Source organism: Pinus tabuliformis, chromosome 6, assembly GCF_031772625.1.
Source record: "Pinus tabuliformis cultivar Carrire ecotype Pingquan chromosome 6, CPIR1, whole genome shotgun sequence".
Lineage (NCBI taxonomy): Eukaryota > Viridiplantae > Streptophyta > Pinopsida > Pinales > Pinaceae > Pinus > Pinus tabuliformis.
The window spans coordinates 374,576,056-374,601,688 of NC_142292.1; positions in this window are offsets into that span (position 1 = coordinate 374,576,056).

The window sequence follows — 25,633 nt, forward strand, 5'->3', positions numbered from 1 at the left end:
TATACTCGATGTTAACTACACATAACTTGGAAAATGATTATCCTTCGTCGGGCCACTAAATATTTATTAACCTGTCAATTCGTTCGTTTTGATATTTAAAACATAATTATTTTACATGTTTTACCGCTCTTAATCGCGCATCGTCATTTTTAAAGGGATACAGTATAGCGCTACTAGATGCATAAAGCGCAATGTGATTGCAAATATCACAATATCACATTTTGCAAATTGCTAATGGACATTCTAATGAAATAGTTAAGTTTCTTGCGAAGTTTGTGAAGTGTGAAATGTAATTGCCAAATGACAACGTGTCATTTATTGGGTTATTACAACAGGAGATTTAATCACAGATCGCAATTTTTTGAAGATATTTTAAGATAGTCAAGAGGAAAAGTGTGATTTGTGATTTGCGATGTAGATTTCATCCTTCGTTCGTTTTGCAAGGTTTTTCTAGGTATTTTCTTAGAGTTAGGTATTATTATCCTAAGCCTAAAAATTTAAAAGGGTCCCCATTTATAACTCTAACCTTAGCTATTGTTCCTTATAAATGGGGGGTTTTTTTCGTAGTACAACAATTGGCGATTCACTTGGGAGAACCAGTTATCTCTGAGTAGTTTTCTGAAACTTCTAAAAACTTTCAAAGTATTAGAGTTATAAGAATAATGATTGCATGAGTTATAAGGTAAACAACATTTCTCTGGAATCATCATTACTTTCTCACTTTACTTATTTAATTACTTTACTCTTATAATGATAATAATATAAACGTTCGCATCAACAGGTATCTTCTGCATATTAGTTTTTTGGTGTTTCCTCATTTATCATAGATAGAGACTCTGCTGCCAATAGGTGTTCATAGCCTCGACAAGGTTATCTTTTAACCAACAATGATTCATTATCCTATATCTATGAATTTTCAAATTTCAAAATTATATTTACTTTCTTTGAATATCACTTGGACCTTGTCCCTTTTTTCATTTTTGAATATAATATTTTTCTTTTTGGCTTCTTAAAAAACATTGTCTAGGTGTTGTAACCAAATAATAAACAATGCCATTCACTGGTTGTAACTAAACTGAACAAGTTGGCTCTTGATGAGGCCGCCTGTCTTTTGATCGAGGAAATGATTAGCTATTACCCTGTTTGATATGCAGTATTGGTAATATTAGTCTAATCATTTCCTTATGAACATGGTAAACAAGCTCGTAATGAGACTTTTTATCTTCTAAGTTTTATATATTTTAGACTTACACTCTTAAAAAGGAATATTTTAATAGATGGGGTGAATCATTGGTTCTTTTGAGAATTTTGGGTGATAATGATAGAGTTTTTAAGATACTCATCTGCAGCAAGTCCTTACTAGGCTAAAGATTCTTTTCTTGACTGATAACAAAGCATTCATACTATATAAAGATAAGAGTTTGTCCGTAGAACAAATGTTTTAAGAAAGATCAAGTTTTTCCAAAGAAATCAAGTTTTCTTCAATACTCAAATGCCCTAATTATTTCTTTTAACTCTTGCTTAATTATAAAAGCGAAAAACAAAAATATTATCAAAGATTTTATTTTGAAAAGCCAAAAGCAAATACTAGTTAACCATTATTTTCCTAAGAATCCTAAAAGTAATATGTTACAAAATTGGAAGAGGTTATCTCTTAAGATTTTTTTTTTCAAAATTTGCCCATTAACGGGCAAAGAATCCTTCCTTCCTGACAAGTCTTGTAAAAGAAACATTTATTATCAAATTTTTTCAATCATTTGAAAAGGGCCCATCCATACTCTTTGGAATTTGGTATGTCTACCTTTTTCATTGTGTGCTTTGTTCCATTTCAAAACCAAGTCACATACTTCAAGAGTTTTTTGACTGGCAGAAGTTGTATCAAAATAAGCTTTGACTAATTGTTGGTGATGGAAGTGGGTTGCTTTAGCCTTTTCTCTTTCTTCTTCAAGCTTGAGAATCTAAAACTATCTAGCCTGGAGAGAAGAAGAAGGGTTTTCATCGATGAATTGTACTAGGGCAAGAGATGGGATTGCTATGTTTGTGGGAAGAACAACTTCTTTTCCATAAAATAAAGAAAAGGGAGAAGAACCAATAGAGGCTTTCTAGGTAATTATGTCTGCCCATAGAGAAAATGTTAATGCTTTGTGCCAATTCCTGTGATTTTGATCAATAATATTTTTTATAATTATGATGAGGTTTTTGTTTGTTGATTCTGCTAATCCATTACCTTGTGGATAATAATTGGCTAGATATTTCAACTTGAAACCTCGCTTTAGAGAACATTCTACCATTTTATTTCCAGAAAAGTAAGATGCATTGTCAAACATTAAATTTGAGGGTAAGCCAAACCTGGTAATTATGTATTGATCAATGAAGTCTGTGATGTTTTCTGTATTAGCTATCTTTAATGGGACAACCTCTACCCACTTTGTAAAATAATCAATCGCTGTAAAGATGTACCTATGCTGTTTGGAAGAGTTATGAACAATCTCACCAATTATGTCTAATCCCCATTATTCGAATGTTTGTTGGATTTTAACTTGTTGTAAATGGAATGATGGCTTTCTTTCTCTTCTTGGATAGGGTTTGACAAGTTTTACACTTCCTTGCATATTCATGTGCATCTTTAAATACCATTGGCCAATAATATCCTACATGCAGGATTTTGTGAGTTGTGATATTTCCCCCAAAATTTCCTCTAGTTGGTCCATCATGTAATTCTTGCATGACCTTTTCGGCTTCAGATTTCTCCAGGCATCTTAGCAATACTGAATCATAGCTTTTTCTAAACGATACATCATTGACTAGTTCATATTGATTTGATTTCAATCTTAAAGCTCGCTTTGTTTTATAATTAAGATGCATGGGAGCATATTTGTTTTTTAGATAAAATTTCAAATCAGCATATTGTGATTACGTATCATTGAGGATTACCTCCAATATTTTCATTTCATTACCTTGATATTCTTCTAGTGGTAACTGGGAAGCTCTTGTTAACATCCTGCAAAAACCTTGGCCCCTGACAATTTTAGCTAGCCAAATTTCTACATCATATTCTTGAAGCACAGTCACCAAATTAGCTCTTTTCTCACCTAATTCTCTTTGGATTAATAATTATCTTACTATAGGTTATGGTACAACTATCTTTGTATGGGATTTGAGAAGAAAAGGTCTGTAATGTTTCAAATTTTTAAAAACAGCAAATGTTTGTTTCTCGACAACTGAATAATTTAATTCGGTACCTTGCCAGTTAGAACTGAGAAAAGAGACGGGTGCCTCGATATTTTCATTGTTCAACTGTGTTGGTTTTAAACCCATACAGAAATTACCTGCATACAAATTCTAAAACACAGAAAATAAACAATGCAAGAGCATAACACATAAAACACATATACACAGATATTTTCCCTTGGATCCCAAAACTGGGGCTACCAGCTTGATTTTTCATTATTATGTTCCTTTTAATGTTACAATGCATATTTATACATGTTGAAGCATCCAATACCATGGACTAAAGACCATCGTGTCCAAAACCATGGATTGAAAACCATCGCGTCCAAAACCATGTGCAAAAATCATGCACAAAACCATAGGTAGGTCCGCCCAACCTAATATAGGGTCCAAAAAACCAAATTTTGCAGGGCACTACCCTGGACCCCATAGAGGGGGGTTACCTACACCCCTCAAACCCCCTGTGACCCCCCGCTATGCAATCAGTGCAACAAAGGGGGGGCTCTGCCCCCTCTCTAATCCCTCGGTTAACTGCATGGGCTAGTCATGGAAAGAATATAACACAACCAAAAATTCTCCCACTTGTTGTTTTCTTTCCAAAGGGAGCCACAAGAGAGCTTAGTCATTTATCTAGCCCTACAATGCCCATTGTTTCTCTACACCAAGAGAGCTTCTAAGAGCTCACAGATTTTTTCAATGCATCTGCAGTATTCTTCAAAGTATCCACCTTTACTAGCAACGCCTTTTTGTCTTCTATCATATCCCTCACAAAGTGTTACTGAACCTCAATGTACTTTGTATTTGAATGATATGCAGGGTTTTTTGCCAAGAAAATTTCACTTTGGTTTTCACAGTCTATCCTTATAGCTCCCTGTACTATGTATTCTGCCTCTGTAGTTGATAGTGCCACTATAGATGGTTTCTTACTCATCTGACTAACTGCACCCAGAAATAGGTTAAACACATACCCACTTGTAGATCTTCTCTGATCCAGTTCTCCAGCCCAGTCTGCATCAACAAGGCCATGAATGTCCAACACTCTGTCCAATCCTAGTTTTCCCTGGTAGCACAAACCATAATCACTAGTGCCACACAAATACCTGAAAACCCGTTTCACTGCTGTCCAGTGCTCCTTCCCTGGTTTTGACATAAACCTGCTTAATACTCCCTTTGCATGTGCAATGTCTAGTCTAATACAAACCATTGCATACATCAGGCTACTGACTGCACTTGCATATGGAACACGAGACATGTCCTCTTCCTCTTCTTGTGTCTTGGGACATTGTTCAGTAGATAATCTCACACCTACATGAATAGCAACCTTCACCAGTTTACTATCCTACATATTAAACCTCTACAATATTGTCTTGACGTACTTCCTATGGTTTAACCCAAGCTTCCTCTTTTCCTGGTCTCTGTTAATTTCCATGCCCAAAATATAGTTTGCAGCACCGAGATCTTTCATGTCTAATTTGGAGGACAATTGTGTCTTCAAATCCTGGATAATTTCTTTGTCATTTCCAACCAACAACATATCATCACATACAAGACTGGATAAATAACATGGTCACCAATTAATTTAAAATACACACAGTGATTTGCTTTTCTTCTAGTGAAGCAAAGTCCCTGTATAAATGTATCAAATTTCTGATACCACATCTTTGGTGACTGTTTTAACCCATATAGAGACTTATTTAACTTGCATACCAGTTCTTTCTTACCCTTCACCGCAAAGCCTTCAGGTTGCTTCATGTATACCTCCTCTTCCAGATCTCCATGAAGAAATGTTGTCTTCACATCTATCTGTTCTACCTCAAAATCAAAAGCAACAACAACAAATAAAAGTAATATAATAGAAGCTACCTTGGCAACAGGAGAAAACATATCACCAAAATCAATTCCTAGCACCTGGGAATAACCTTTTTCTACCAACCGAGCTTTGTATTTTTCCACCTTTCCTTTTGCATTTGTCTTCTTCTTGAACACTCATTTGTTGTCAATGGGTTTCCTTCCAGCCGACAACTCCACTAGATCCCAAGCCTCATTTTGTGCGAAGATGCCATTTCATCAACCATGGCCTCTTTCCAGAGTTTTCCATACTCTGAATCTACCGCTTCCTTCATAGTTCTAGGATCATAATCAGTAACAGATAAAGGAAAATTTGAATAGAAAGTAGATCGAGTATACCTCTCTGGTTGCCTTCTTTCTCGAACTGATCTTCTCACACTCGGAGTTTGTGGATCTTCATATTTTTTTTCCTCCTCTGTTGTAGAGTCTGTTTCTTCCTCCTTAAGCTCAAAATCTATCTTCTCAGGTTCCTTTGGTTGGACTTCATGTTTAATAACATCTTTCACCTCTCTGAACACCACATATCGACTATACACAACCTTCTGTAGAGCTATAAAAAGGGTCTCTTTCACCTCTAGTTACCTCACATTAATATGTCAATCTGGGATCGTCTGGTTATTTCAAAGGGTGTCTCAGTCTGAGGCTAGAATTTGCCAGAGTAATGCTTGTAGTACAACTATTTACAACTACGAAAGTAAACTAATGCAAGTCTACAACTTAACTACTTCAAAGGACTAAATCACACCAAGTATTGCATCAGCCAAAGGTTCGGTAGCAATAACCCATCCTTTTCATAACTGATGAGAATAGATCAGAGGTTTGGGAGCCAAATAGCAGATGCTGGGCTCGCTACAGCCTAGGATCGTTCTTAATGATTAGAAATGAAACAGCAGATAAAAGAAGTGATAATGAAATGGAACATCAGTCAAGGGCTTGGTAGCAATAACACATCCCTTTCATAGCTGATGGGACCAGATCAGAGGTCTGGGGACCAAGTAGCAGATGCTGGGGTCCTCTACAGCCTAAATCCGTCTTCAAGAAACAACAAACTAGCAATCTGGAAATGGAACAACAAATTGAAATGGAACAACAAATAAATGGAACAACAAGTAAATGGAACATCAAATAAATGGAATAGCAAGTAAATGGAACATCAAATAAATGGAACAGCAAGTAAATGGAACAACAGTTCAAGAATAGAACAGTAATCGAAATAAGTAATAACTGAGTTCTTTAAGCTGCAACTCTATTTAACCATGCCAATCAAAACACCAATCCCTCAATCTTATATGATGGAACAATACTATAGAACCTTAGAAACACACCATACTTAATCTGCTTCTGTTAAAACACATACGACTATATCTCATAATAAAGAATAGTCACATTCGATACCCATGTAAAATAGATCTTTCCAGATGACTTGTTATAATGCAAAACACAATCATGAAGAATTCTGTAATAAAGTAACAGTGTCCTGTAGGGATTAATCAATGCTTAAAGAATTGGTAAAATAACATAGAATCGATATAAATTTCAAGAACACGAAATGACTTAATCACAACAGAGCATGTAATAGAATATTCTCAAAACACAACAGATTACCAGATTACGTCTATGAACAAACCACGCGGAAACCACGCGTAATAATACAAAAGCAAGTGTCCTCCAGGGGTACACCGCTTAAGATAGATCTAGGCTCAAAGATAAAAGAGTGAACAAGTCTGTATTAAAGCATGCAATAAAATTACAGGAACTCAAGTCTTCAACCGAACATAAAGATCATAGTCTTGATCTCCCCTAAAAGAAATTACACCCCCAAAAAGATCTCTCCTCCTGAAGCCAACAGTGCTACCCCTTTTATAGGGAAGATGGCGGAGATATCTAGTTACAAAAAATAGGTAAAATAGCGATCCTTCAGGATCTCAGATCCTGAGGGATTCGCAGAATCATTAATACTGCGTTACTTCTTCCCTTTTCTGTTTCGTGCTGGTATCTCCACGTCCTTTCTTGGGTTGATTCGTTGTGATCTGGTTCGTTTCCGGTATTTCGTCAAAGGGACAACAGTTAGCTCATCCTTGTCTTTACTTTTGGAATGGCCACCTCCCGTATTTCCTCCCTCCTGCACATAGAAATGACAACTATCAGTGCTTTTCATTAATCTCTCGTGTTTCGTTATAAATTCTTATCATTATTCATGCAAAAGGCTTTTGAGTTCTGATGAAAAGATACCAAAATGACCATCGAAACATACTTTCCTTGGTACTCCACACACCCCCCAGCTTACCGTTTTTCATGGCCTCATGAAAAAATTGTAGTTGACATGCAGAGTAGTGAGGGAGTAGGCTAGAGATGGAATTTTGTGTGGGGGCCTACACCCATGATGTGAAACTAGATGATCAAAGAAATGGCTTGTCTGGCCCTCAAGCATTTCATACAGGGCTTGGTATCCGGGTGCAGGATTCCAAATGATTGGACTCCGGAACCTATATCCTAACCAAGATAGCCCTGCCCTCAAAACAATTTCACCATAGAGGGGGAATCGGTTAGCAGCAAGCTTAAAATTTTCATACTTAAACGACTCTCGGAGCTGAATATTTGGATTAGATACCCGATATCAAAATTTAGCTGCTTCAATGGCAGGGTCTTTAATAGAAGAAAAGAATTCAATCCCTTGTCGAATGATTGCTTCATACATGGGTCCTAATGCTTCAATCATGCCTAGAGCCCTCATGAGATTTCTATGACTTCTCCATAACTGTTTCGGGTCTCTAGGCTCAGCTCTTACCCATAGGTCTAATCCATTTTCTTGTCTTTGAAAGGCATTGTAGGCTTTGAGCCATTTAATCTGATTAACTGTAAATGAAATGAATGCTTGTAATTAAATATATCCGACAAAAGGGCCAAGGTTCAGCTCGGTCTCTTGTTCTAGTACAAGGTTATGCAGGTAAAATTCACACAAAAACCTTTGTACTTTTACCCCATATTGCTTACAGCAGTTTATAAAATCGTCTATAGTGTTAATTTCTATGGGAGCACCTGCCCTAACGGCTTTAATTTTCAATTGTAAGTATCTTTCCATTAGAAACAGGGCATAATTTTTGGCAGGAGCTCTACATGCTAGGGCATCATTGTACAGAGCACACAAGGTATCCATTTGTTTAATAACTACATCTAATCTACGGGTTACCTTGGCAACTTTCTCTTGCTCCTTTCACCATCCTTTGAAGGCTTGGCTTTCTGACAGGTTGACGTTCCTTAACTGCTGCTGTAATTCCTCATATTTTTCACGGGGGACCATTTGTTTCCTGAGATTTTCTGCTTCTTGCTGAGCCTGCTTCAAATGATGGTGGATGGTTCTTGTTGATGGGTCCTTTTTCCATGCATCTGTGGAGGCTGGGAGCTTTACTTGGAGTTTCTTATTATGCTGCTTTGAATTCATAACCCTTATTACTCCCGAAGGTGGTGCCTCCGTCTGAACCACCTTATTATCTTTTTCAATTTTAACACGAACTCCAACCCACTGCAGTTCCTTTTCAAATGGAACATCAGTCTGTCCTTCTATTTCATTAGGGACAGCAGTTTGGCTTTTGTCAGGATTTTGAGTAGTGGAACGGCTCCCGGTTCTTCGCCTTTTATTCTTATGGGGTCTTATTGGCGTGGCTGGATTTTTTCTTGTTGAGGTCCCTACCCCCCTTTGTCTTGCTTTTAGAAGCCTAATTTGCTGGCGAAGCCTGACTATCACGTTTAACAGTGTCCCTTTTTCCTTTTGCAATTCCCTTATTTTCATCAACTTCTCAGATCGAATAGCTGATTGTTTGTCGTGGGTTGGAGTGTGACTAATTTCCGGATTATCTTCTTGAGGTGGCTGATTCGGGGTAAGAACCTTTCTTGGCTCTGTTGTTTCTTGGGCCAATTCTTCCTCTGCCCTTATTTCCTCCAGATTCTCCTCTGGTGCCTTCTGACTAGGAACGGGTCGTTCCTGCCTAATATTTTTTGTTTCCTTCTCATCATGGACTGGTGAAATTTCTACTTCTGCTTCTTCCTTATGCACTTCCTTGGGTGCATCTTTTTCCTGGGTTTCTTCTTCGGCCTGGAGGTTGGATGGACTCAGGGGCTGGCCATACTCACCCATATTGGCCAATTCATCTTCCCCTATCGGGTTTTGTACTGGGCTTCCTCCCTGCTGTTCCATTTCTTCCAACTGCTCGGGCCGCTAAACTTCTTCTTTCTCGTCTCCTTCTTCTTCTTCATCCTGTTCTTCTTCTCCTCCTGTTTCTGTTTCCGCTGACTGTTCTTCTTCCTCTTATGTTTCTGCCTCGGCGGACTGCTCTGTTTCTCTGTTATTTTCTTCTTCCGCCTCTGTCCCTGTGGACTATTCTACGTCCTCATTACTTTCTTCTTCTATATCTGTCTCTGCTGATTGCTCATCTATAATTTCTATTGCTTGGCTCGTGTGAGCCCGGGGTTTCTTCAGCTCTGCTTGTAACCCTGCAAGTCGTGCTGACTTTCTATGTTTTGCTGGTTGCTCAGATGTACCAGCGTCGGGTTGTTTCTCAAGTTGCTTTTCTTCTTGTTTCTCGGCTTGTCTTTCAGCTTGCACTTCTGTGAAAGCGTCCTTCTTTCGCTTCTCTGGGCATTGGGGTGTGCTATCAATTTGTTTTCGTTTTTTTGGGCATCCAGACGTGGTCGTCCCTTTATTAATAATATCAATTAATTCTTCCCAGCTGCTCTGCTGCTAGGTAAGACTATGGTTTACTATCAAACGAATTAATTTGTTGTGGCTAACCACAGATTCTTTGTGCTGTGCCTTTTTCATGCTTCGTGCCACATCATACAATAGCGAATTAAGCAATGCAGGTAAATTCATAGAAAATTTTTGTTTTAAGACAGCTAGGAGTTTTAGATGTCGTGGTCTTTCCACATCTTTTCTGCCCTCGCAAGTAATGTAGCTCTGGACAATTTTCTCCAATTCCGCCCATGGCTCTCCTAGCGTTGCTAGTAGCACCCCTTTTCCTCGAACTGTTAAGCTCTGGCCCTCGTCCTCAAAGATTTCCACAATCTTCTGTAGCCTTTCCTTCTTTATTGTCCATACAGGCCCTGTGGCCGGTAGTCCTGTGACTTTTGCTATTATATCATCCATGACTTCTATTCGTTTTCCTCTGATTGTGGAATGTTCTTTCTGCAGGTTTTGTAAAAATTCCTTCGCCACAGTTTCATTAGACTCCTTTAGGCAGTTGAGGTAGGTCAACCATCCTGATTTCTTCAGAATTCTTCGGGCTGCAGCTAAAACAGTCAATGTCTGTGGTTCTCTGCGGACTGACCTTCCACCCATGGCTTCACTTGCAAATTCTCAAAGGAACAACAGTTGTTCGTTAAGACGCAGAGAAGCTGGTGGCGAGTTTCTCGTTCAAATTTAAATACAACGGCATATGCAATGGAAATAACTTCGAACAACGATTCATGCAGAAGAAACAAAAATGGAAAATGATCGTACAGTTGAGTCGTGATGTGCTCCAGTACAAGATCTTCTCGAATAACGGGCTGACACGTATTCTGGGGAATAATGAGGTTACTCCCCCCCTGCAATATGATAGGCTATCCCAGCCGTCAAATAAAGGAGCAGCGTCTACTTCATCCCCGAGGCATTTATGGAACAGCTTATGAAAATATGCCATGTCCGCAAAAACAACGTATTACTGGAATTGAGGTGAAAAGTTAAATCGCTTTTAATACGTAAGTGACTACAGTGAGTTGATGGAAGTTCGGCAATATACATTTTCCATAATTAGTAAGCCCCATGCGGTCACTGTCACTAGCTCCGTAATGATTGGCGGTAATAAATAGTCATGCAGTATATTGTTGGGTAATTAAATTATCACGTTATAAGATACAAAGGTTATAATTTCCTTACCCATTGGTTTAAAGGTTACGAATTTGATACCATTAACAGAGCTCTGCTGCCAACAGGTGTCCATAACCTTGGCAGAATTGTTTATTTCACCCCGAGAACCATAGTCCTTTGTGTATGCGAGGAAGTGTTATGTGATGTCAAAACTGTAGGCCACTATGCAGGCTTGGTAACCAGTTAGTCATAGTGCCATTCACGAGGAAGGAGCGAATAGTGGGCAGGCCGGCTCGTGGTGAGACCTCCTGTTCCAAGGGTTATTTATTTATTTTGATATACCTTTTGGACCATTTCCTGGGTTTGGTGGCCCTAATGGGAATGCCACTTCGCTTCCATCCTGATGATCATGGTAGGCCAGCTTGTAATGAGACTCCCTATCTTGCAATTTGACAAAATTGCATTGCTTGCTTCTTTTTTCTTTGGTTTTAATAGAGAACCTTTCTTGTTTATACACAAAGGGTGGTTCTGCACTCCTTAAGAGTAGGAATGGTGGAAGAAGTCTTAAAATCCGAATAGGAAGACATAAACTCTTTGATCTTATTGGCGAATGATAATTAAAATAGATAAAAAAATCATCATGATAGAGATTACCAATCAGAACAGAGTTAGTAGAACAATGGCAACAAAAGGTGATAAGTAAGCATATATTTTCCCTACATCCTTTCATCAATTCAGGGCAGTTGCTTATAAGGATAGCGATTTATGATTTACCGATTTCCGTATACTGTGCTTTTGTTTCCATCACATAAGTAGATAGCTGTATTCTAAAGACCATTAGCACTCTGCATCCTTGAGAAGGAACAAGCTGTTTTAAATCATATGAGTAGTGCAGTTTCAAGGAAAGGTAAAACAACGGTTGTTCGTTTAGAGAAAGGAGCAGTGGAAATCAATGGTGGAGTTTAATAAAATCAAACAAATGCTGTTCCTTTGGAAAAATACCAGCATAAATCAAACCGTGTTTTTTTTTTCGGATACAGCAAAAACACACAAATGCTGTTCTTTTTTAGAAAGGAACAGCAAAAACACTCAAGTGCTGTTCATTTTTAGAAAAGAAACAGAAAAAATCAGAAATGTTGTCCCGTTTGAAAAAGGAACAACAAAAATCACAAGTGTTCAAAAGGAACAGCAAAAATCACAATTGTTGTTCCTTTTGAAAAAGGAACATCAAAAATCGCAAGTGTTGTTCCTTTTGGAAAAGGAACAGCAAAAATCACAAGTGTTGTTCCTTTTGAAAAAGGAACAGAAAAAAAATCACAAGTGTTGTTCCTTTTGAAAAAGGAACAACAAAAATCACAAGTGTTGTTCCTTTTGAAAAAGGAACAGCAAAAATCACAAGTGTTGTTCCTTTTGAAAAAGGAACAGCAAAAAAAATCACAAGTGCTGTTCCAAAAATCACAAGTGTTGTTCCTTTTGAAAAATGAACAGCAAAAATCACAAGTGTTGTTCCTTTTGAAAAAGGAACATCAAAAATCACAAGTGTTGTTCCTTTTGAAAAAGGAACAGCAAAAATCACAAGTGTTGTTCCTTTTGAAAAAGGAACAGCAAAAATCACAACATGCTGTAAAAAATATGTACAAAAACAATTCAAAGAATTATATACAAATTGTAAAGAAAAGTAAACTTCTTAGCGAGTTACAGGTGGAGGAGACTTGTCTTCCTCCCGTAAGATCTCCATATCTGAATCTTGGCGTAATTGCTGGCAAAAGGACTCCCGAGTAAGTGGTTTGCGATAGAGACGGACTCGATGGCCGTTTGCCTTAAAGGTATACCCAGAACCATCAATAGTAATTAGTGTGAGGGTACCATTGTCATGTACTTTCTGAATTTCATATGGTCCCAACCAACGAGTCTGGAGTTTCCCGGGGAAGTCCTGAAATCTAGAGTCATATAAAAGAGCCCAGTCTCCTTCATGGAAGACTCTGTTTTTTATGAGAGCATCATGCCACTTAGCTCTTTGTTACTGTATTAGGGCAGTATGTTGAAGTGCAGAGAGTCTAATTTCATCTAGCTCATTAATCTGTTGCAATCGATTAGTTTGCGCCTCGGTTAAGTCTAACCCTACTTCTTGTGTTGTTCGTAATGTCTGGATTTCAAATTCTATAGGAAAGATAGGTTGTTTTCTGAACATAAGCTGGTAAGGTGAGTGGCCAGTGGTGCTTCTCCATGTTGTTCTATAAGCCCACAGTGCTTCTGGTAGTCTGGCAGCCCAATCGCGTCTATGTGATGCAACTGTTTTGGTTAGAATTGTTTATATTATCTTGTTGTTGCTTTATACTTGCCCATTTGCATGTGGGTGATATGGGCTGGTCATTTTATGTTGAACATTATAATTGTTGAGTGTTGCCGCTATTCTGTTTCCAGAAAATTGTGGCCCTCCATCTGTGATTATCTCTCTAGGGAGGCCATAGCGCACAAATAGATGGAGCAGGAACTGTATAACAGATTCTTCTATAGCCATGGGCAAGGCTTCCGCTTCAACCCATTTAGTGACATATTCTGTTGCCACTATAATGTATGTTTTCTGGTTTGATGGTGGGTTGATTGGCCCTACGAAATCAAGGGCGCATCGCTCAAATGGTTCGATGAATAGCTATGGTTTCAAGAGCATCTCATCTGAGTGACTAGGGCGTCCCGCTCTCTGGCAACTATCACATGCTTGGACAAATTTCTTTGCATCTTTAAAAATTGTGGGCCAATAATACCCTGTATGTAATACTTTATGTGCAGTCCTGCGATCAGAAAAATGTCCACCACATGGTTGGTCATGGCATGCTTTCAATATATCAAAGATTTCATCTTGTCGAACGCACCTCCTGATTTGCATGTCTGCCCCTGTGTGAAACAAATAGCCTCCAATCCAGGAAAATCTGGTACTTCGCTGGACAATCTGTTTTCGCTCATTAGGGGTTAGATGTTTTCGTAACTTACCTACTGCTAGGTAATTGGCGACATCAGCATATCAGGGTGTTTGAACAGCAACAACAAAGAGATGCTCATCTGGAAACTGATCTTCAACTACTGCTGCATTGACTGATTTTGGCATTCTTGAGAGGAAATCAACTACCGGGTTTTCTTTGCCAGGTCGATCCTTGATTGTAATGTCAAAATCCTGCAATAAAATCAGCCATCTGGTTATTCTGCCATTTGTGACAGGTTTATTTGCTAGATACTTTATAGTAGAATGATATGTATACAAGACAACGGGATATCCAGTGATGTAATGTCTGAATTTATTGATAGCATGTATAACAGCTAGAAATTCCTTTTCAGTTACAGTATAATTTAATTCAGCAGGGGATAGATTTTTGGTAATGTAATAAATGGCGTATGGTTTTCTATCCTCCTCCTGACCAAGGACCGCTCTAATGGCTGTATCTGAGGCATCAGATGATATCTGAAATGGCAAACCCCAGTTTGGTCCGCGAAGGACTGGGGCTGTAGATACAAGCTTTTTCAGGTCATTGAAAGCACGTTCACATTTCTCTGTCCAAAGGAAATCAATATTACCAGTTAATGCATACAATGGTGCAGCAATACGTGAATAACGTTCTATAAATCTTCTGTAATAACCAGAGAATCCAAGAAAGCTACGTACCTCTGTTTGAGTAGTAGGAGTAGGAATAAGCAAAAGTATTTGGATTTTGGCTGGGTCTACCTGTATGCCAGCTACTGAAATATAGTGCCCTAGAATAAGTCCTTCTGTCATCATCATGTAGCACTTTTCATGGCTTAGACAAAGCCTGGTAGCTATACAGTGTTGTAGGACTTTTTCTAGTGTTTCCAATGCTGGATCAAACTCTTCTCCGTATGGAGTGAAATCATCCATATATACTTCCAATCCTTCATTTATTAGATCTGCAAATATGCTAAGAATAGCCCTTTGGAATGTGGCAGGGGCATTACATAAACCAAAAGGTAAAACTTGGTAGGAAAATGTTCCCCAAGGACAAGTAAAAGTAGTTTTATCCTGATCTTCAGGGGCAATCTGTATTTGGTTATACCCACTGAAGCCATCAAGAAAAGAAAAGAATTTCTTGCATGCCAAAGTGTCCAATACTTGATCGATGAATGGGAGAGGAAAGTGATCTTTCTGCGTTGCCTTATTTAGTTCTCTATAGTCCACACAGATTCTCCACTTCCCATTCTTTTTCGGTACCACCACAAGCGGGGAGACCCACTTACTATCAGAGATAGGGTAGATAAAGTTAACATCTAAAATTTTTTGGAGCTCAGCTTTTACTACTTCTTTTAGATGAGGATTTAATCTTCTCTGAGGTTGTCTAACAGGTTTTGCATCATTCTCTATGTAGATGTGGTGTGTACACAATGGAGGATCAATTCCTTTCATATCGGGGTAATCCCATACAAATGCATTTTTATATTTTGTTAAAACATGGATGAGTTTTGTTTCTTGTTCCGGTGTAAGGTTGCCGTTAATGTTTAAGGTCTTCCCAGGTTCGATTTCCACTATTTTACTATGTGCAACTGACGTGACGGGGATTGTATGGTCATGCACATATTTCAAAGGTTCCTCCTCTACTTCGTTATCAAATGCTGCTTTTATCATATGACACTGGGTACGAGATGTGAGTTCAGTTTGACTAATAAAATTACTGATGGCATCATCTTCTGTTTGATTTTTGAACTCTAGCGCTTCTTGTATAGTTAATGGAGATCTAATGTTGTCAGTAAGATATGATATAGGGTGCCTATTAGTTTTGACTATTGTGATGCTTGGCTGCGCTGGGGGATATAGTGCTAAGTTCTTAACATCTGCCCCCTTAGTTATGATCATGTTTCCTTGCCGACAGCCGATCTAGGCATCAGCGGTAGCGAGCCAAGGCCTTCCTAAGATCAATGGATGTCCATCTAGTTGGGTTTTAGGATTTATTATCAGAAAATCAGTTGGGTATTCCCAGGAATCAACTGAGACCATAACATCATGCAATATGCCTTCTGGCCTGACCACAGATCGATCAGCCAATTCCAGCAAAGTTGAAGTAGGTTCTGCAGATGTAATTCCTAACTTTTGGCAAGTGGAGGTGGTCAATATATTGATTGCAGCTCCAAGATCAACTAAGGCATTGGTTAAGGTTTGGCCATAAATTTGAACAGTTACTATTGGGTTTCCTGGGTCTTCATACTTAATAGGTGTTTCCTTTCCTGATAATAGGTTAGATAAAGTGCCGACTACTTGAACTCTTGGATTATCTATTACATTCCTTCTTGGTCTTTTTATGCACAGTTCCTTAATAGTTTTAGCGTATATTGGGATTTCCTGAATGGCCTGAAGGAACGGGATTTTTATGCACAAATTTTGTAATTCTCCCAGAATGTCAAAATTAGGTTGCTATATAGGTCGAGGTATGACTAAACGTTTTGGGAACAGGGGAGAGGATGTAGTTGCTTGATTCTGAGTTTGTTGCCTGTTTTCATCCTCTTCTTGTGACAGTTGTTCTCTAGGTGACTGATCTTCAATCTGAACTGTTTTGTTTCCCTTTGTTTGAATGATACGCCCAGATCTTAACTGCAGATCATTGCACTCCCTCAGATCAGGTCCTTCTTCTGGTGTTTCTAAAATTTGGAGTGCTTGGATCGGTCTGTTATTTGGATTGGGATTGGGCTGGGCTGGGAGTTGGGGTTTTAGATTAGATTGGGGGTTTTGCTGTAAAGCTGGTAGTGTAGGTTGAGGGAAAGGAATATTTCCTACTGGTTGCTGTGTTGGTCTCTACCAGTTATTCTGTCAGCTTGAACTTTGTGAAGTGGGGGGAGTCCATTGCGGTGGATAAGGGTTGTTTTGCCAGTATGGTGGGGGATAAGGAGGATTCGACCAGCCAGATTGGCTTGTCTGATTTAGCCACGGGTTTGCAGAAGGGTATGACTGTGATGACCAATTTGGAAATGGGGTTTGAAACTGACTTTGCCATGTATTATACTGTTGAGTATTGTATTGCGGATACTGAAAAGAAGAAGCTGGGTCTAAAAACATACCAATTTGTCGCGGCTGCCACTGACGATGCTAGTTAAGTAGATACACTGCTTCTGGTTCTTCTTCCGCTTCCTTATATACCACTTTCAGTCCAGGTAATGAGGGACAACTTTCTGTAGAGTGATCCCTTGTGCAAATGGCGCATGTCTAAACTGTATCTAGTGGGCATTCCTTATGGCTATGCTTCTTCCTGCATCTGGGGCAGAAAATTGCTAAATTCTATTCTGCCTCCATTTGTTTATGCTTAGCCTGCAAAACGTCCAATTTTGTAGTCAGTGTTCCTAGTATATCAGTTTTAAAATTTTCAAGTAAATTCCCAATTTCCACACGTGTTACTCCTTCTGATGAAATTTTATTTTCCCGTGCAAATCCATCATGTTCTGCTGGTTTGATTCGTGTACTGCCTCTCGAACTCCTGATACATAAATCAATTATGTCAGCAAAACTTTCTTGATATATATCCCCTTTCCCCATAATGTTTAATGTTTCAATCCATTATTCTTTCATGCCCCTTATTAATGTTGTTTTCAACACGTTATCAGGCAAAGGCAACGATGCATAAGGGGATTTTTGCAGATTATACTGGAAACGTTCCATGTATTCTTCTAATGTTTCATTTGGTCTAGCTATCATCTGAAATATTTCATCTTTCAGTTCTCTAGACCTACAGTAATCTTGATATTTCTTTAGGAAAGATTCTTTCATTTGTTCCCAGTTATTTATAACTCCACCAGCTAAACCCATAAACCATCTTAAAGCTGCCCCTTTCAAGGTGGAGGGGAACAATTTTAATTTCTGGGGGTCAGTGGTGTAATCATATCCCCTGCATAGCACATCAAATTCAAATAAGAATGCATCGGGGTCCTTTGATGTAAGTCCGTGAAATGTAGGAATGTGTTGAAGGGGGATTGCTTTCATAGGAGCATTTGCTGCGGAATCCAACATGGGGTATTGTAATGTAGAGGTTTGGGTGTTTGGCGGATTTTGAGCCATTGGGTCAAATATATGCGAATAACCTTCCGGAAGATCTAAGAGGGTATTCCTAGGTTGAGGAGGAATATTTTCAACAGGAACAATTTTAATAGCACTTCCTCTATCTAGAATTTTTGTCTGAGGAAATAGGGTGTCTTCAATAATAATTTTTATCGCGCTCCCCTTGTCTGGGTTATTTAATGGCTGAATTATCCTAGGAGGAGATCTTGGCTCCCCAATTTCCCATGTTTCTCCTTCTCCTTCACAAAGATTGCTTAGATTCCCTTCCTGCAGTCGTTCTGGAATAGAATTTTCAATTTCTTGAAAGTCTTGTTCGTCAGTCTGACTATGCACCTCAGCAAAGGCTTCAGATGGTGAGCCTGAGGCCTGAAGGGAACTAGTAGGTTGTTTGGAAGTAAATTTCCCGGGTCCTACTGAAGGCTGAGATTCGGCTTTCTTATAGATTTCGTCTATGTATGTCGATCGACCAAGGGTCACCGGTCCCTTAGCTTTTTCTGGTTTCGGTAACGGTTTGGGATTTTTCTCTAGCTTTTTCTGCTTAGTCATGCACTCAATTTAACTACTAAATTTTAAGCAGATAACAGCAAATTTGCAGGAAAGCGGGCAAAAGAGCAGGGCTTTTACATGCTCCGCATGTAGGTTCTTACCTTCCGTTTTCAAAACCCAATTCTTCCCTAGCAGGTTCGTACACTACTATGAAAAAGACAAATGGCTACACTCCTTCCCCGGCAACACCGCCAAAATGTAGAGCTATAAAAAGGGTCTCTTTCACCTCTAGTTACCTCACATTAATATGTCAATCCGGGATCGTCTAGTTAATTCAAAGGGTGTCTCAGTCTGAGGCTAGAATTTGCCAGAGTAATGCTTGTAGTACAACTATTTACAACTACGAAAGTAAACTAATGCAAGTCTACAACTTAACTACTTCAAAGGACTAAATCACACCAAGTATTGCATCGGCCAAAGTTTCGGTAGCAATAACCCATCCTTTTCATAACTGATGAGAATAGATCAGAGGTCTGGGAGCCAAATAGCAGATGCTGGGCTCGCTACAGCCTAGGATCATTCTTAATGATTAGAAATGAAACAGCAGATAAAAGAAGTGATAATGAAATGGAACATCAGCCAAGGGCTTGGTAGCAATAACACATCCCTTTCATAGTTGATGGGAGTAGATCAGAGGTCTGGGGACCAAGTAGCAGATGCTGGGGTCCTCTACAGCCTAAGTCCGTCCTCAAGAAACAACAAACTAGCAATCTGGAAATGGAACAACAAATTGAAATGGAACAGCAAATAAATGGAACAGCAAGTAAATGGAACAACAAATAAATGGAACAGCAAGTAAATGGAACAACAGTTCAAGAATAGAACAGTAATCGAAATAAGTAATAACTGAGTTCTTTAAGCTGCAACTCTATTTAACCATGCCAATCAAAACACCAATCCCTCAATCTTATATGATGGAACAATACTATAGAACCTTAGAAACACACCATACTTAATCTGCTTCTGTTAAAACACATACGACTGTATTTCATAATAAAGAATAGTCACATCTGATACCCATGTAAAATAGATCTTTCCAGATGACTTGTTATAATGCAAAACACAATCGTGAATAATTCTGTAATAAAGTAACAGTGTCCTGTAGGGATTAACCAATGCTTAAAGAATTGGTAAAATAACATAGCATCGATATAAAGTTCAAGAACACGAAATGACTTAATCACAACAGAGCATGTAATAGAATATTCTCAAAACACAGCAGATTACCAGATTACGTCTATGAACAAACCACACAGAAACCATGCGTAATAATACAAAAGCAAGTGTCCTCCAGGGCCGGGCCCTTAGCCTCGAGGGGTACACTGCTTAAGATAGATCCAGGCTCAAAGATAAAAGAGTGAACAAGTCTGTATTAAAGCATGCAATAAAATTACAGGAACTCAAGTCTTCAACCGAACATAAAGATCATAGTCCTGATCTCCCCTAAAAGAAATTACACCCCCAAAAAGATCCCTCCTCCTGAAGCCAATAGTGCTACCCCTTTTATAGGGAAGATGGCGGAGATATCTAGGTATAGAAAATAGGTAAAATAGCAATCCATCAGGATCTCAGATACTGAGGGATTCGCAGAATCATTAATACTGCGTTACTTCTTCCCTTTTATGTTTCGTGCTGGTATCTCTGCGTCCTTTCTTGGGTTGATTCGTTGTGATCTGGTTCGTTTCCGGTCTTCCGTCAAAGGGACAGCAGTTAGCTCATCCTTGTCTTTACTTTTGGAATGGCCACCTCCCGTATTTCCTCCCTCCTACACATAGAAATGACGAATATCAGGGCTTTTCATTAATCTCTCGTGTTTCGTTATAAATTATTATCATTATTCATGCAAAAGGCTTTTGAGTTCTGATGGAAAGATACCAAAATGACCATCGAAACATACCTTCCTTGGTACTCCACACCTTCCTTGTTACTGGGTTCCAAAGCTTATAATCCTTTAAACCATCCTTATACCCAATAAAGATGCACTTTTCAAATTTACTATCCAACTTGGTTCTTTTCTCCTTTGGAACATGTACATATGCATCACATCCAAATACCCTCAGATGTGAAAGAGAGGGTTTCTTACCACTCCATACCTCTTGTGGAGTCTTATCCTCCAACATTGATGAAGGTGATCTATTGACCACGTAACATGTTGTCTCCACCGCCTCTGCCTAGAATTCCTGTCCTAACCTAGCACCACTGAGCATGCTTCTTGCCCTTTCCATCAATGTCTTGTTCATTCTTTCTGCAACTCCATTTTTCTCAGGAGTGTATGGAGTAGTCTTCTACTTTGCTATACTGCACTTCTTACAAAATTCTTCAAATTCCTTGTTGCAAAACTCTCCACCGTTATCTGTCCTCAACACCTTTATCTTCTTCTCTATCTGGTTTTCCACCAGAGCCTTAAAATCTTTAAACCTGTCAAATACTTCAGATTTCTTCTTAAGGAAATATATCCATGTATTCCTTGAGAAGTCATCTATAAATTATACATAGTACATACACTTACCTGGTGATGGAACCTTCACAGGTCCAAACACATCACTATGCACAAGTTCTAATATATGTTTCACCATTTTACCACCAAAGGGGAAACTCACCCGATTCTTCTTCCCATATACACAATTTTCAAAAAAATCAAAATCCAAAGAGATATTACTCATACATTCTACCATACCTTTACCATGAAGTATTTGAAGGCCCTTCTGTCCAGTATGTCCAAGCCTTTCATGCCATAGCATGGTCTTCTCTCCAAAGAACACTAGATTTTCTGCTCCACTTTCAGGAACCAGAGAACTGTTGCACCCATCAACAACAATGCTACCGTGCAGCTTATACAGAGTTCTAATTCGAACTGCCTGCATCAATGCCAGTGCGCCCCAAACCATCTTGTATTTATCCTTCTTGAACAATGTTTTTACACCTGCATCATCCAGCTTGCTTTAAGAAATCAGATTTCTAGCTAATGCAAAACACACGGAAGTGTTCTAACCCTTCCACCTTGCAACTTCAACTTTAATTTTCTGTGACCAACGATTCTAGCCTTCCTATCATCCCCCAAGAAAAAATCACCACCATCATATTTCTCATACTCACAGAACCACTCTCTATGGGGAGTGAAGCGAAAGGATGCACCTGAGTCAATAATCCATGCCTCATGATCTACATGTGTACTTGAAGAAGCCAAGTGCACATCTCCACCTTCATCTGAGGTGGTTTTCGCCTCTGCAAAAGGAGGATCATCAGATCCCTTTCCTTTATTAGGAGCTTTAGATTTACAGTCCCTTTTGTAGTGCCCTTCCTTTCTACATTTCCAACACACCACCTTTACAAGTTTTCCTGGAGATTTAGATCTCCCTCTAGATTTAAACCTCCCACTCAATGACTTATTTTGTTTCTATTCTAGGATCATCCTTTTACAAACAAGGCATCACCATTCTTTCTCTCCATATTTTTCTGTCTCATCTCCTCCATCAACAAGGATGAGACTATTTCATCAAACTGCAAGGCAACTACATTGCTACCTATTGCAATAACCAGACTATACCACGAATCTGGTAGAGAACATAACAAACTGATGCACTTATCTTCATCTAAAATTTTAATATCAACAGATAATAACTAACTTACCACAGTATTAAATTCATTCAGATTCTCTGTCACCGAGTCTCCATCTTTCATCCCCAGGTTATACATCTTTTTCTGTATGAACAGTTTATTCACTATAGACTTATATTGGTACAAAGTCCCTAACTTGTCCCACAAAGCCTTTGCCGTAGCTTCCCCTGATACATTCAGCAATACTGAATCTGAGATGCACAATCGTATTGTTCTCTTTGCCTTTTGATCCAAATTCTTCCATTCTTCATCGGACACACCCGTTGGTTTAGTACCTAGATCTACTGCGATCCACTGATCTTTATCCACCAACAGATCCTCCATCTTGACTTTCCATAACTCAAAACTCTGACCATTAAATTTCTTGACCTCTATATTTCCCCTGCTTACCATCTTCTTTCACCACCAGAATCGATCCCACAGATCTCCCACTGAACAGGGTCTACCATAAGCCCGAGCGAAACCCCTCAGCGAAAATCATGCACAAAACCATAGGTAGGTTCACCCAACCTAATATAGGGTCCAAAAACTAAAAATTTCTAGGGCGCTACCCTAGACCCCATAGAGGGGGGTTACCTGCACCCCTCAACCCTCCTGAGACCCCCCCACTACATAATCAGCGTAATGAAGGGGGGGCTTCGCCCCCCCTCTAACCTCCCAGTTAACTATGTAGGCTAGTCGTGGAAAGAATATAACACAACCCAACAAGTTGTGTCAAAACTGCTGCATATGATGTATTGGATGAAAAAGTATAAAATATAGAATGTTTGAGAAAGTCAGGGGTTGTCAATGAAGGATAATTAATAATGGATTTTTTAATTAACTCAAATGGCTCACTTTCATCCTTGTTCTATTTGAAAAATGTGTTTTTTCGTATCATTGATTGAAGGGGTAGGACGATTTGTGAAAAATATGGAACAAATATCTTTACAAAATTTATTTGGACTAGGAATGATTGCATGTTTTTTTTGTTGTGTGGGAGGGAAATCTTTTCGATCTCTTGGACTCTATCAGGATCAATGTAAATTCCTTTCTTGGACACTATAAACCCAAGGATTTTTCCTTCTGGTAAAGCAAAATAAGGTTTTTTGGGATTTAAGGAAATCCCATACTTCTTGCATCTTTCGAAAATGTGCTTCAGGTCGATTAAATGATTGTTCCTATCCTTAGAATAGATTGTGATGTCATGCAAGTAAATAGCAACTAATTTATTAATTAGACCTTTGAAGGCAATGTCCATAGCACGTTGAAATGTGGTACCATCATTAATGAGTCTAAAAGGCATCTTTTGATAGGCATATGTTCCCCACTTGGTCCTGAATGCTCTCTTTAATATGTCATTTGGATGCACAAGAATTTGATTATATCCTAAGAATCCATCTAGAAAAGACATTAATTTGGAACCTGCAACTAATTGCAATATCTATTCCATAGTAGGCAAGGGAAAATTATCTTTTTGACAAGCTTTATTCAGGTTTCTAAAATCAATACAAATCCTAATATCACCGTTCTTTTTCCTTACGAGTACCATATTCGATACCAACATAGAATGTCAAACAACAAAGATTATTTTGGCCTTGAGAAGCTTGTTTAATTCAAATTTGATTTGACTCTTAAGGTTTGGGTGAATTTTGTGAAGCTTATGTTGAACTAGCTTTTCTTTCGAAGTCAGAGGTATGGTATGTTGAATTATAGAGGTATCGTAGGTCTTGAGATCTGCGTAATCCCAGGAAAAGAAACCTTTGTATGTTTTCAACAACCTAATGAATGATATTCTTTCTTCAGATGATAGGCCAAGACCTAGGTTGACATTTTGAGGTTTTTAGTTGACCCCAGGTTTACTACTTCAAATCTCATAGTAGAACTTTGAGTTTTGGAGTTGGTAATTTTCTTGAACTTTTCCTTTAGATCATAGAGATCTTTCGTCTTAACTATAGAATTTGGGATTAGGTTTTGATCATGATTATGTTTGATTTCTAGATCATGCTCATGTTCATCCATGATTTGTTCTTCATATGACCCTTCTGATGTAAGGAAATTAACTACATTCGCATTGTTGTTAAATACTCTCCAATTTGTTACATTGTAGGGAATATATGGCCTAAATATTAACTCTATTGAAAATTGTCTGAACTAAAGTCTTTTGAGGGTATAAGCCTAGATGACACATTAGCAAGTAAGTCAGCACTTGTGTTTTTCTATCTAGGGACTGAAGATATGTTAAAAGCGGAAAAATGAGAAGTCAAATTTTGGGCTAATGATTGATAATGTTTAAGGTTCCCAGAGACACAATGAATGATATTTCTCACCTGTTTCACAATTATCTAAGTATCACCATAGAATTGCAGGTATTTGACATTAATACCGATGGATTTATACAGTCCTTGGATCAATGTTTCATATTCAATGATGTTATTAGTGCACTGGAATTCAAGTCTGCAGGCTAGCATGGTTTTTTCTCCTTCCAGATTGATAAAAATGCTTCATGCACTTATGCCGTCTTCAGATTTAGAATATTCAAAATAGAGAGTCCAGAACAAAGAATTATTTGAAACTTTATCTACTAAATTTAGACATTTGGAAGCATCTGTTTGTGAAATTTTTTTGATTTGAGAAACTACAACGTTTTCTAGAAAGGGAGACCTTTGAGCGTTAACGGATCCCAAAAATGACTCAGTTGAGTAATTTCCAATGATATTATTGGTGAAGGTAGCAACTTCATTGCTTCCCTTGAGGTCAGTGGATGTATATTTCACTAGTTTCTCTCAGTCTACCATGATTTGGTTTGGTTTACCATTGTGTGGCAACCACATGTGAGACCAATCAGTTGCGAAATAACCGTGCAAATTTTCAGACCAATCCCTACTGAGAATCAAACCATAAAATTTAGGGATATCAACCACCAAAATATCAATTATTTGTGAAACTTTTGGATTAGAGGGAAGCCTAATTTAAACTGATGTTATCTCTCCAAGAACCTCTACTTTAGTCCTATCTAACTGAACTATGTGTACTGCAGATTTTTGAGGTGTAATGTTCAATTTGGTACACAAAACTCTTGGCATTATATTTGAGGAGGCTCCTGAATCAACAAGGCATTTATGAACATTCCTGTTGAAAATTTCATAAGTGAGCAGAAATGGAGGAACATGAGAAATAGACCTATCATCAATTAGAACTAGTTCTGAAGGATATACTTTGTTTGAGGATGAGGGAGGTTTCCCCATATCTTAGGTAGCTTGAGTAACTACAGTAGATGGAAGAGGAGATATAGGAACTTCTTTCAACTCTATTAATAGAATTTTCTGTTGATGCTTGAGTTTAGTGAGCTCATGTAATGAGCTTTTTGCTCTAGTCTAGTTTTTCATGTCTTCAACTATATTGTATTCCACTGTATCTGATATTACCAATGTTTTAGAGGCATTTGGGGAATCTAGAGGAATAGGATCGATTTGCCTAGTCTTTTATTTCTTAGCTACTGTTTTCTCCTTTGTAGGAAA